This window comes from Pelophylax lessonae (genome assembly GCF_965119305.1).
Source record: "Pelophylax lessonae genome assembly, chromosome: 9".
Taxonomy (NCBI): domain Eukaryota; kingdom Metazoa; phylum Chordata; class Amphibia; order Anura; family Ranidae; genus Pelophylax; species Pelophylax lessonae.
Genome location: NC_138776.1, coordinates 267,785,191 through 267,798,163, shown reverse-complemented (window position 1 = coordinate 267,798,163; position 12,973 = coordinate 267,785,191). Strand labels below are relative to the sequence as shown.

General features: G+C 44.1%; 3 protein-coding genes across 3 annotated transcripts in view; 1 reads left to right on the top strand and 2 right to left on the bottom strand.

Moving 5' to 3' along the window:
- The window catches only part of LOC309562972 (uncharacterized protein), a 581,033-nt gene that overhangs the window by 24,512 nt on the left and 543,548 nt on the right, over window positions 1-12,973 (bottom strand).
- LOC309562915 (uncharacterized protein) overlaps window positions 1-12,973 on the top strand; it is a 523,709-nt gene that overhangs the window by 276,465 nt on the left and 234,271 nt on the right. The window lies entirely within an intron of this gene.
- The window catches only part of LOC309562779 (uncharacterized protein), a gene marked incomplete at its 3' end in the record, with an annotated part of 48,846 nt that overhangs the window by 35,004 nt on the left and 869 nt on the right, over window positions 1-12,973 (bottom strand). The gene's annotated exons all lie outside the window — the stretch shown is intronic.

Here is a 12,973-nt window from a genome sequence, read left to right as displayed (position 1 = left end):
CCACATGTCAGAGTGTTCAATCACTTTATGTTCCCGACCCTCGACTCCACCCACCTGATGATGGTGAGGGATGGTGTGACCTTCCTGTGTGGAATCCCGGGAATACAGAGGACGGGGACATCTCTCTGGTGGGTTCCTGGTATTAGGTGGCTCCATCATATCCTTGTGTTCTTCTGAAAACTCCTCCATCACTCCATACTCCTCATCCTCCTCTTTATACTCTTCTTTAACAACAATATTGCAATCCCTGAGGATTCCACTCTAAATATATAAAAACATTTTTTGTAACAAACATGCTTGTGCATAAATTATAACCATCAGTGATTGTTCCTCATCTACCTGATGATGGTGAGGGATAGTGTGACCTTCCTGTGTGGAATCCCGGGAATACAGAGGACGGGGACATCTCTCTGATGGGTTCCTGTAGCTGGATGACTCCACCATGGTGTCCGGGTACAGATCCTGGTGTCCTTTTGAAAATTCTGACTCCTCCGTCACCCCATCCTCATCATCCTCCTCTTTTATCTCTTCTTTAACATCAATGTTAGACTCACTTAAGTTTCCACTCTGAATATATAATAAAAATGACATCAATGGTAACAATGCAGATAATGTACAGATCCTAATGATACTATCAGTGATTGTTCCTCATCTACCTGATCAGGTTTTGCATAGTTGTGATCTTCTGGTGAGGAATCCCCGGAATACAGAGGATGGAGACATCTCTCTGGTGGGTTTCTGTTATTAGGTGGCTTCATTGTGACATTCACGTGTCCTTCTGAAAACGCCTTCATCACTCCATACTCCTCATCCTCCTCTTTATACTCTTCTTTAACATCAATATTATCATCCCCGAGGTTTCTACTCTAAATATATAATAAAACATTTAATGTGACAAACATACTTCTGTATAAATCATAACTACCAATAATTGTCAATCATCTACCTGATGATGGTGAGGGATGGTGTGATCTTCCTGTGTGGAATCCCGGGAATACAGAGGACAGGGACATCTCTCTGGTGGGTTCCCATTACTGGATCCATCTGTAGGAAACACACACACTGACTGAATACATTGTTTCTATGTGTTTATCAGATGATGGGGGATCTAGGTGGAGCCTCCCTCCTGCTCTTTCCTTTACAATAAAGTCTCCTCTTACCCGGTGATGTGAGGGGCGGCTGATTCTCCATCATGACGTCCTTGTAGAGATCCTTGTGTCCTTCTAAATACTCCCACTCCTCCATGGAGAAATAGACAGTGACATCCTGACACCTTATAGGAACCTGACACACACAATGATACAGTCACCATCCAGACACATCCCTTGTCTGTTACTGGATAATGTCCCAGAATTCCCAGCACAGCTCACCTCTCCTGTCAGCAGCTCCATCATCTTCTTGGTGACTTCTAGAATCTTCTGCTTGTTGTGTCTCTCAGGTTTTAGGGAGTCACATGGAGGCACTGTGATGGTCATATGATCACCTGACTTCAGAAGAGGAAATCTCTGTATTGGGGAACCAATAGGAATATCATGTTAGTATCCCAGAATCCTCCTCACCTCTCCGGTCAGGTCTGTGTTTTATTTATAGAGATAAGAATATCGTGACCTCCCAGAATCCTCCTCACCTCTCCGGTCAGCAGATAGATGATCTCCATGGTGAGGTGTAGTATCCTCTCCGTCATATGACTCCAGTCCTCCTCCATCCTCATTGGTCATGTGATTTATAAAGGTTTCCCTGTAGACCAATAATTCATTTTTGAAAATACATGCTCTTTCACTTTAAACTCGACACTTCTCAAAAATACAAACAGAGCTCCTGACAGACTGCAGGTGAACCTGTATTTTCCCATCCAGCGTTTTTGTTTCTAGACTGACTACTACTCTGTCCTCCCTGTAATATGTTCCCTCTACCACTCTTTCCACCCTAAACTCTCATTCCTGTACCCATCTTCTCCTCCCCAAAAATACGCCCCTTCTTAACCAATGACATCTCAAGGCAAGTAATTTACTCCAAGCCTATCTCTCGTCCTGAATAATGCAATGCCTTTCAGTTGGCCGACCTCTTCACAGGATATCCCCTCTTCAGTCTATCATGGATGCTGCTACCAGGCTCATCCAACTTACCAACCACTCGGTGTCCTCCAATCCTCTCTGCCAATCCCTCTACTGGCCTCTATTCAGTGTCCTCCACCCCTCTGTTGATCGTTCCACTGACCTTCATTCAATGTCCTACACCCCTCTCTACCACTTCCTCCACTGACCTCCATTCAGTGTCCTCTACCCCTCTCTGTCAATCCTTCCACTGACCTCCATTCAGTGTCCTCTACCCCTCTATGCCAATCCCTCCACTGACCACACCTAATAAATAGCATTTAAAATACTAACGAGAACATACAAAGGCGTCTCTCTGCCCTGAGATACATCAGCAACCTCGTCTTAATATATAACCCAAGCCAGCCTATCTGTTCCTCCCATTACCTCCTGTACTCTATCCCCCTCATCCCCTCTTCCTATGCTCTGCTCGGGGACTTCTCCAGAACCTCACCTATCCTCTAGAACTCCCAACCCCGATCTGTGCAAATAGAAATTAATATCTTATTACCTCCTCTGTTGCCAACTCCAGCAATGCCTCCTCTCTACTTCCTCCCGCCTCACCTCTCACCTGGAACTTGTTATTTATACCTGACATCACTTCCTGTCTGTACCTGACATCACTTCCTGTCTTCCATAGAGACTTCCTGTCCAGGTAGAAGTGAGATCACAACCTTGTGGGGCTAAGATTAACTGCAGCCTCGATAAACGAGGCCTTGTGCCTCGATCAGCCGAGGTGCACCGGAAGTGACGAGGGTATGCATTTCTCACGGGTAGGTTTTTTTCACGGAACACCGTAACATTAGGCCCAATGACAGGAACAATACATAACATCGCAAACTGTTGGCGCTATATAAATCCTGTATAATAATAATAATATATATTGTTTCTTATATTCATTGGTCCGTGTGAATTAGAAAATGAGAGCAGTTTTTCCGGATGATTGCTATATATTCGATATGAATAAAAGCAAATTTATGCAGTGCTAGCAACAAATTAGTGATAAAAAATAATTAAAATAAACCAATCTATATCATATAAATCCAATGTAAAATAATATTTCAATCACATTAAAGTGCATAAATTTCTGTGATAATTAAATATAGTGCATATTTAGGCTAAACAAATTAATAAATATAATTTCCAAGTGAAAAGTTTAAAGTGCATAAATGGTGAAATACAGTCCTTATTGATGATCCAAAAGGTGCCAAAGGGCCAAGTGAATAAAGGTGCTTGTGAGGTGAAGGTGCCCTCTTGGTTCCCCACTCACCGGATTAAGATTGTATAAAAGCCCTTGGTTTTATTGCACATTTGCCCAGGATCTGATATGGGATTCCTCCGATGTGACCTCCGTGTTGAAATCGTCTCCGATATCACCATTAAAAGAAAAGAGGGCCATACATCGTGAAGTACATAAGGTATGTTTTATTTCCCCAAAAAACGATTGAATACTTACAGGATAAAAGATTATATGGGCATATAGCAAACAAAGAGAGTGGCGCCGCTATTAGCGTGCGTTCCACATACAGGAAGTTCCCGACCGGAAATGACGTTACGTCCGCAACCGATATATATATATATTATCACACGATCAGACAGATTTGATTCAGAAGGATTCAATATTTTTGGACGCTAGTCCAACCCACCAAAAGAAAATGCATGCGCTGATTGGACAACATCGAATGGTCTCATGTGCATTCGAAATAATGAATGGAACAAAAATCAGATCCATTTGTTATCCGAATTCAAAATATCAAATGAATTTAAAAAATATAATTAATTTCCCCATTGACCAGAACTACCAGAACGTTGACCAGAACTACTGTGATATCATCCAAGTGAAACAAGTGCCTTCATTAATTTTGTTATAACGTTTTTTCGGATTCATCGACATTCATTGCTATGTCCATTCAGAGATACGTATACATCCGAACCTCCGAAAAATAAAATCTCACCCAAAAAATGAATCATACCGATGTGAAACACACATGTCTACCATTGATTATCTCATTACAATGGCATCTGAACGTCAGTGGGATATATTTGGTAGAAAGTGAACATGTTGTCCCTGAAGTTGATGTGTTGAAAGCAGAAAAGTGATCATCACAGTTTGTTGTGTATGGGGCCACAGACTTGTGTGGCCACAGACTCGTCAGGGTTCCCATGCTGACCCGTGTCCACAGCCAAAAGTGCCTACAATAGAAATGTGAGCATCAGAATTGAACCATGGAGCAATGGAAGAAGGTGGCTCGGTCTAATAAATCATGTTTTCATTTACATCATGGCCGGATACGTCACTTACCTGGGGAAGAGATGGCACCAGGAAGCAGTATGGGAAGAAGAAAAGCCGGCGGAGTCAGTGTGATGCTTTGGGCAATGTTCCACTGGGTAACCTTTGGTCCTGCCATTCATGTGGATGTTACTTTGACACGTACCACCTACCTAAACATTGTTGCTGACCATTTACAAACCCTTCGTGGAAACTGGATTCCCGGATGACAGTGGACTTTTTTAGCAGGATAATGCACCCTGTCATACTGCAAAAATTGTTTAAGAATGGTTTGAAGAATACAACGAGTTTGAGGTGTTGACTTGGCCTTCGCATTCTCCAGATCTCAATCCAATCGAGCATCTGCGGAATGAGGAATGTGCTCAAAAAACAAGTCCGGGGCAAGCTCACCGCGGCAAGAGAGGTAAAAAAAAAAAAACTTCAGAGCAGAACTTCACAGTACCACCTTGACCGCTGTTTATAAACCAGGCAAGGCCAATTGGCAAGAAGATATCCTCAGCTGGCACTGAACCCAGAGGAGAGGTCTCCACACCCAAAGGTGTTCCAGGACCTGTGTCATAGGTGGTGGATACCAGATATGGACCCGGTTCAACATGAAGCTGGGCAGGTTTGTCTTTGGGTCTTATTCAGCCTTAACACCCCTAAAACTCCTTCCTCATTTATCCAGATGGAGGGAACTCTAGTGATCGTGAAAACTTTCAACCAACCCACACGGATGTGGTACTCTGACCTGATTAAGCTCCTGGTAGGTGGTGGTGGATACCAGATATGGACCTCTTGGTTCAACATAAAGCTGGGCAGGTTTGTCTCAGAGTCCTATTCAGCCTTACCACCCATAAAACTCCTTCCTCATTTCCTCTGCAGTATCAAGATGGTGGGAACTCTAGTGATCGTGAAAACCTTCAAATGGCCCACACGGATGTGGTACTCTGACCTGATCAAACTCCTGGCGGGTAGTGGTGGATACCAGATATGGACCTCATAATTCAACATTAAGCTGGGCAAGTATGTCTCCAGGTCTTATTCAGCCTTACCAACCCTAAAACTCCTTCCTCATTTATCCAGATGGAGGGAACTCTAGTGATTGTGAAAACTTTCAACCAGCCCACACGGATGTGGTACTCTGACCTGATCAAACTCCTGGCAGGTGGTGGTGAATACTAGATATGGACCTCCTTGTTCAACATAAAGCTTGGCAGGTTTGTCTCCAGGTATTATTCAGCCTTGCTATCCCTAAAACTCCTTCCTCATTTCCTCTGCAGTATCAAGATGGAGGGAACTCTAGTGATCGTGAAAACCTTCAACCAACCCACACGGATGTGATACTCTGACCTGATCAAACATCTGGCAGGTGGTGGTGGATACCAGATATGAACCTCCTGGTTCAACATAAAGCTGGGCAGGTTTGTCCTTGGGTCTTATTCAGCCTTATCACCCCTAAAACTCCTTCCTCATTTATCCAGATGGAGGGAACTCTAGTGATCGTGAAAACTTTCAACCGGCCCACACGGATGTGGTACTCTGACCTGATCAAACTCCTGGCAGGTGGTGGTGGATACCAGAAATGGACCTCCTGATTCAACATAAAGCTGAGCAGGTTTGTCTCAGAGTCCTATTCAGCCTTACAACCCCTAAAACTCCTTCCTCATTTTCTCTGCAGTATCAAGATGGAGGGAACTCTAGTGATCGTGAAAACTTTCAACCGGCCCACACGGATGTGGTACTCTGACCTGATCAAACGCCTGGCAGGTGGTGGTGGATACCAGATATGGACCTCATAATTCAACATTAAGCTGGGCAGGTGTGTCTCCGGGTCTTATTAAGCCTTATCACCCCTAAAACGCCTTCCTCGTTTCTTCTGCAGTATCAAGATGAAGGAACTCTAGTGATTGTGAAAACTTTCAACCGGCCCACACGGATGTGGTACTCTGACCTGATCAAACTCCTGGCAGACACTCCATGAGCTCTAACAGATTTCCCACATCATCTGTTTCAAGGACTGGTTTGCCACCGTGTTTCACAGTTGCTGGCTTTAATTTTTGGCTATTGAAGCCCAAGTTGTGAGAGATAGAGACATCTCTGAATCAGGGATTTCCACGATGCTAAAACTAGGTAGTCTAGCTTTCCATAAGGTCTACCATCACATATGGAAGGCATACTTTGCTTGGTGTGAGGCAAGGAAGTTTTACCCAAGGAAAATGTCTGTGGGTCAAATCCTGGCCTGTTTAGAAATGGGTCTTGGTCAGCCTTCAACCCTTAGAACCATCAAGGGTCAGCTTTCTGTGTGTGTGTGATAAGGTTCCAGAGACCCCTGGCTTCCCATTCTTAGATCACGCTCTTTGTTCAAAATGATTTCCATGTAACCCCCTCTGTTCCCTTCCCTGTAAATCCAAAGGATTTCATTTTAGCTCTCTTGGCACTTCAAAAAACACATTTTAAACCTACCAGGGATGATCCCCCAATTAGTAGTAACCCCCAGCTCTGCTGATCCCCTACTCAGTAATAACCCACACTCTACTGATCTCCTGCTTAGTAGTAACCCTAAGCTCTGCTGATCCCCCACCCAATACAAACTCCAGCACTACTGATCTCCAGCTTAGTAGTTTCCCCCAGCTCTACTGATCCCCCACTCAATAGTAACTGCAGCTCTACTGATCTCCTGCTTAGTAGTAACACCCAGTTATACTGATCCCACACTCAGTAGAAACCCCAGCTCTACTGATCCCCTGCTTAGTAGTAACCCCAACTCTGCTGATCCCCCACAAAGTAGTAACCCCAGCTCTAATGATCTCCCACTTAGAAGTAACCCCAAGCTCTGCTGATCCCCCCACTCAATAGTAACTCCAGCACTACTGATCTCCCACTTAGTAGTAACCCCAAGCTCTGCTGATCCCTTACCCAGTAGTAACCCCCAGCTTTGCTAATTCCCCACTTAGTGTTAACCCCCAGCTCTGCTGACCCCCCCACTCAGTAGTAACCCCAGCTCTACTGATCTCCCTCTTAGTAGTAACGCCCAGCTCTGCTGATCCCCTACTCAGTATTAACCCCAGTTCTACAGATCCCCCACTTAGTAGTAACCCCCAGCTCTTCTAATACCACACTTAGTAGTAACTTCCAGCTCTGCTGATCCCCTACTCAGTAATAACCCAGGCTCTACTGATCTCCTGCTTAGTAGTAACCCCAAGTTCTGCTGATCCCCCTGTGCGATAATCATGCTGTCTAATCAGCATCTTGTTATGCCACACCTGTGAGGTGGATGGATTATCTCGGCAAAGGAGAAGTGATCACTAACACAGATTTGTGAACAACATTTGAGAGAAATCGGCCTTTTGTGTACATAGAAAAAGTCTGAGATCTTTGAGTTCAGCTCATGAAAAATTGGGGCAAAAACAAAAGTGTTGAGTTTATAATTTTGTTCAGTGTATATTATATGGACAATTAAGTTGCAATTGCATTTCTGTATTTTTTGACACTTTTTGAGGATACACTTTTAAGAGGATAGATCCGTGAGACAGCGGTCTATGGCAGGATGTTTTAGTATCTTTAGACTTTTTTTTAAGTCTGATAACGGGCAGCTCTTTTATTTTATTTTGTATTATATTTTTTTCTAACATTTATTTAGAGAAAACAGTATAGGAGAACAAATGATACATAATACAGAGTCAAAGAAGGGTAGTTTCCCCCCACATATAAAAAAAGGATAGGGATAACAAAGCATACAGTAGAGACAGGAGGTACGCAGCCCAAATTGTAGAAGTTCAGGTAACAACAATAAGACCTTTATATTATACCTTTATAATAAGACAATAGTGTAACTAAGGACAGTTCGAAATGTAATATACTGCCATTAAAGGATGAACAGTAGCAAACTGCAGACCTGAGACATGTTGAGGTCAGCTTCTAGGAGCGGGGGTTCATTTCAGAAGTGTCAAAAATAGGGTCAGGTAGGACATATTTAGCTGGGGGAGCCTGAGCTTAAACCAACCGAACAAAAGAGCTGGTTGAGGCAGGAGGTCCCGTAGAGGAAAATGGACAGTTGAATAGCAGTAGAGGAAGGAAAAGGAAAAATATGGACGAAAAGAGGAGAGGGTAAAGGGAGGAAAAGTAGAAGAGAGGGGGAGGGTTGCTGGGGGGAGGAAGGGGTAGGGAGAGAGGAGGGAGGTCCGGGGCCTGTAAACAATCAAGGCTGGAAAAGAGGTGGACTACAGGAGGGGTAAAGACATTTTGTATTATATATTATTCACAGTTTGTCCGGGTGTGAGATATTAGATATGGTCCACCCGCTACCTGCAGAAAACTACTGGATGGGGATACAGACTTTTTCGATACAAGGCCTGCAACAAAAATCGGAAAGGATGACTCTACTGTACTTTGAGACAACACTAAAGCCCCATTATAAGAGTAAGAAAGAGACTGCCAAGATCAAGAACTTTTTCTTTTCTGTGATCACTTAATGTTGGGAGTCCTGATCATTAAGGAAATTGTGGACCAGTGACAACGGAGGTTAAATGGCTTTTAGTGTATTCCTATTGCATAGATATTATTGTCAGTTTTCTTTGGCTAGTAAAGGATAGATAACATTTGAAAATGTGTATGTATGCATATTTATAATACTCTATATAACTCGTTTTATTTTATCTGTGAATGTAAAAAGCTTCTACGCAATAATATTAATATAGTAACGGGTTTGTTTCCTTGGGTTTATTACAAGAATTAGATAGCCCAAAAAAGAAAAAGCTAAATATCTTGTGGTTGGCGGTGGTGATGGTGATTTGGTTGGATGCTATGATGCTAATGTGGAGGTAGTGATTATGATGTGGTTGGAGGTTGTGATGGTAAACTGGTTGGAAGTTGTGATGGGGATGTGGTTGGTGGTGGCGATGGTAATGAAGTTGGAGGTTATGATGGTAATGTAGTTGGAGGGGGCGATGGTAAAGTGTTTGGAGGGGGCAATGGTGATGTGGTTGAGGGTGGCGATGGTAAAGTGGTTGGAGGTGGCGATGGTAAAGTGGTTAGAGGTGGCGATGGTAAAGTGGTTAGAGGTGGCAATGGTGATATGGTTATTGGTGGCGATGAGGTTGGAGGTGGCGATGATAATTAGGTTGGAGGTTATGATGGTAATGTGGTTGGAGGTTATGATGGAAATATGGTTGGAGGTGGCGATGGTAAAGTGGTTTGAGGTGGCGATGGTAAAGTGGTTGGAGGTGACGATGGTGATGTGGTTGGAGGTGACGATGGTGATGTGGTTGGAGGTGACGATGGTGATGTGGTTGGAGGTGGCGATGGTGATGTGGTTGGAGGTGACGATGGTGATGTAGTTGGAGGTGGCGATGGTGATGTAGTTGGGAGGTGGCGATGGTGATGTGGTTGGAGGTAGCGATGGTGATGTGGTTGGAGGTGACGATGTGGTTGAAGGTGATGATGGTGATGTCGTTGGAGGTGACGATGGTGATGTGGTTGGAGGTGACGATGTGGTTGAAGGTGATGATGGTGATGTGGTTGGAGGTGACGATGGTGATGTGGTTGGAGGTGATGACGGTGATGCGGTTGGAGGTGACGATGGTGATGTGGTTGGAGGTGACGATGTGGTTGAAGGTGATGATGGTGATGTGGTTGGAGGTGGCGATGGTGATGTGATTGGAGGTAGCGATGGTGATGTGGTTGGAGGGGACGATGGTGATGTGGTTGGAGGTGACGATGTGGTTGAAGGTGATGATGGTGATGTGGTTGGAGGTGACGATGGTGATGTGGTTGGAGGTGACGATGGTGATGTGGTTGGAGGTGATGATGGTGATGCGGTTGGAGGGGACGATGGTGATGTGGTTGGAGGTGACGATGTGGGTGAAGGTGATGATGGTGATGTGGTTGGAGGTGACGATGGTGATGTGGTTGGAGGTGACGATGTGGTTGAAGGTGATGATGGTGATGTGGTTGGAGGTGACGATGGTGATGTGGTTGGAGGTGACGATGGTGATGTGGTTGGAGGTGGTGATGTTGATGCGGATGGAAGTGGTGATGTTGATGCGGATGGAAGTGGTAATAGTGCGAAGGAGAAATTATAGGTGGAATGATAGATGGGTCTATGAACTGATGGACTTATCATTAGAGTATCCTACAGAGGTCCTGAGATTTATGAGAAGGGGAGAGTCGGCTGTTCCAACAAGTACAAGCTAGCAAAACCAAACTACAACACAATATTAAGATTATACTTGTTTTTTTATTTCAGGCTAATAGGAATGTTATATTTTCCACTTTCAGCCAGCAGGAGGTACTCTCACAGCAAATGAAGCTTCCTGTACAGGCTGATTACTACTTCACAGAAATTGACAGTCTTGTGATGTAGTCTAATCTCCCCTTCTTCCTCATCCAGATTCTTTCTCACCATGAAGTCTTCCTATGAAGCTTCTGCTGAAGAGCCAAGGAGATCAGACTACACTGATAGAGGGACTCAACCAGCAGTAATATTCCCTCCTCTCAGAGTAAGCCAGACAGAACTTTAAAAAAATCTTACTATAGGCTTCAAAGTTTTTCTTCCATGATAAAGATCAGAGAATCGCTCAGCCACGTGTTTTCTGAGGTGTATATCAAGGTGGGCTTCTTCCGAGTGTGAGATCTCTGATGTACGGCAAAATCTGGTCAATATAGAAGACATTTCCAGCATTCAGGACACTAATACACTTCGAGGGTTATGTGGGTTCTCTGATGTTTAAGAAGATAGGACTTCTGTGACAAATATTTCCCACACTCAGGGCAGGAATACGGCTTCTCCCCTGTGTGAGAATATTGATGTTCAGTAAGATTGGAGTGCTGATTTTTGTGGATAAAGTTTTCCTACACTCAGGACAGGAATACGGCTTCTCCCCGATGTGTAACATATCGGATGTTCAGTAAGACTGGACTTTTATGAAGGGCATTTTCTACACTAAGAAGCTTCGCATCTACTCACCTGTGTGAGACCTACAGTGTTTGTTTAACTCGTACTTGAGTGAAAAACTTTTCCCACACTCAGGGCAGGAATACGGCCTCTCCCCTGTGTGAGATCTTTGATGTTTAACAAGGTCTGATCTCTGTGGAAAACATTTCCCACACTCAGCACAGGAATACGGCTTTTCACCTGTGTGAAGTCTCCGATGTATTTTAAGATGGGAATTCTGTGAAAAACATTTCCCGCACTCAGGGCAGGAATATGCCTTCTCACCCGTGTGAGTTGTTCGATGGTTTAGAAGGCCTCCTTTTTGTGAAAAACTTTTTCCACACTCGGGACAGAAATATGGCTTTTCGCCCGTGTGAGTCCTCTGATGCACATCAAGATGGTGCTTCTGCGTAAAACATTTCCCGCACTCAGAGCAGGAATATGTCTTCTCACCCGTGTGAATTCTTTGATGATTTACAAGGCTTTTCTTTAATCTAAAAGATTTTCCACACTCAGAACAGAAATGCGGTTTCTCACCCGTGTGAGACCTCAGATGGTTGTTAAGATGGGGTTTGAGATAAAAACTTTTCCCGCACTCAGGGCAAGAATACGGCTTCTCCCCTGTGTGAGATCTTTGATGGGCAAGAAGATGTTTTCTCTGTGAAAAACGTTTCCCACACTCAGGGCAGGAAAAAGCCTTCTCACCCGTGTGAGTTCTTTTATGTGTTACAAGGACCGATTTCTCGGTAAAACATTTTCCGCACTCAGGACAGGAATATGGCTTTTCACCAGTGTGATATCTCAGATGTGAAATCAGATGGATCTTCTGTGAAAAGCATTTCCCGCACTCAGAGCAGGGAAATGCCCTCTCACCCGTGTGAGTTCTTTGATGTTTTGCAAGGTTTGATTTTATCGCAAAACATTTTCCACACTCAGGACAGCAAAAAGGCTTCTCCCCCGTGTGAGTTCTTTGATGCAGAACAAAGTCATATCTTCGTGGAAAACTCTTCCCACACTCGGAGCAGACATGTTTCTTCTCACCCGTGTTCAATGTCTGATGTTCAGGAGGACAGGACTTCGATGACAAACATTTCCCGCCTTCCTCCATGTGATCTCCTGTGATGTCCTCATCTTCCATTTTACAACCTGGAGATAAAGTGAGACGATCCTTTGAGGGTTTCTCCATGGCGTGTCCTGGAAAAATATAAAAACATCATCAATAGATATGAGAGGGTTAGTTCACTTCCATCAAGATTCCATCTGGATCAGGTAGATATGAGTGAGCAGATGTTCTCTGTGGATGTCCCAACCAGCTGGGACTCTTCCCCCCTCTTCAATCAAAGGTCCTTTGGTCCTCCTCCCAGATCACTTCTACATTTACACAGCCAGTGATGGGAAAATTGTATATTTCATATTTCCTTATTATTGTTGGCTCACAATACCTAATCATGACTTCTAAACCTGGCTAAGGGGCCATACAGGACAAAGTCTGGTTACCTTAGCTGACTAATACTCGTGGAGACCAGCTGAGACCACTGAGACTATCCGTCCTGAGGCATCCCCTTATACCTGGCTAAGCCTTATTTAAGAGCTCCCTAGCGGGGGAGTTATTTTGAGGGGACAGCAAATTTACACTGTTATACAAGCTGTACACTCACTACTTTACATTGTAGCAAA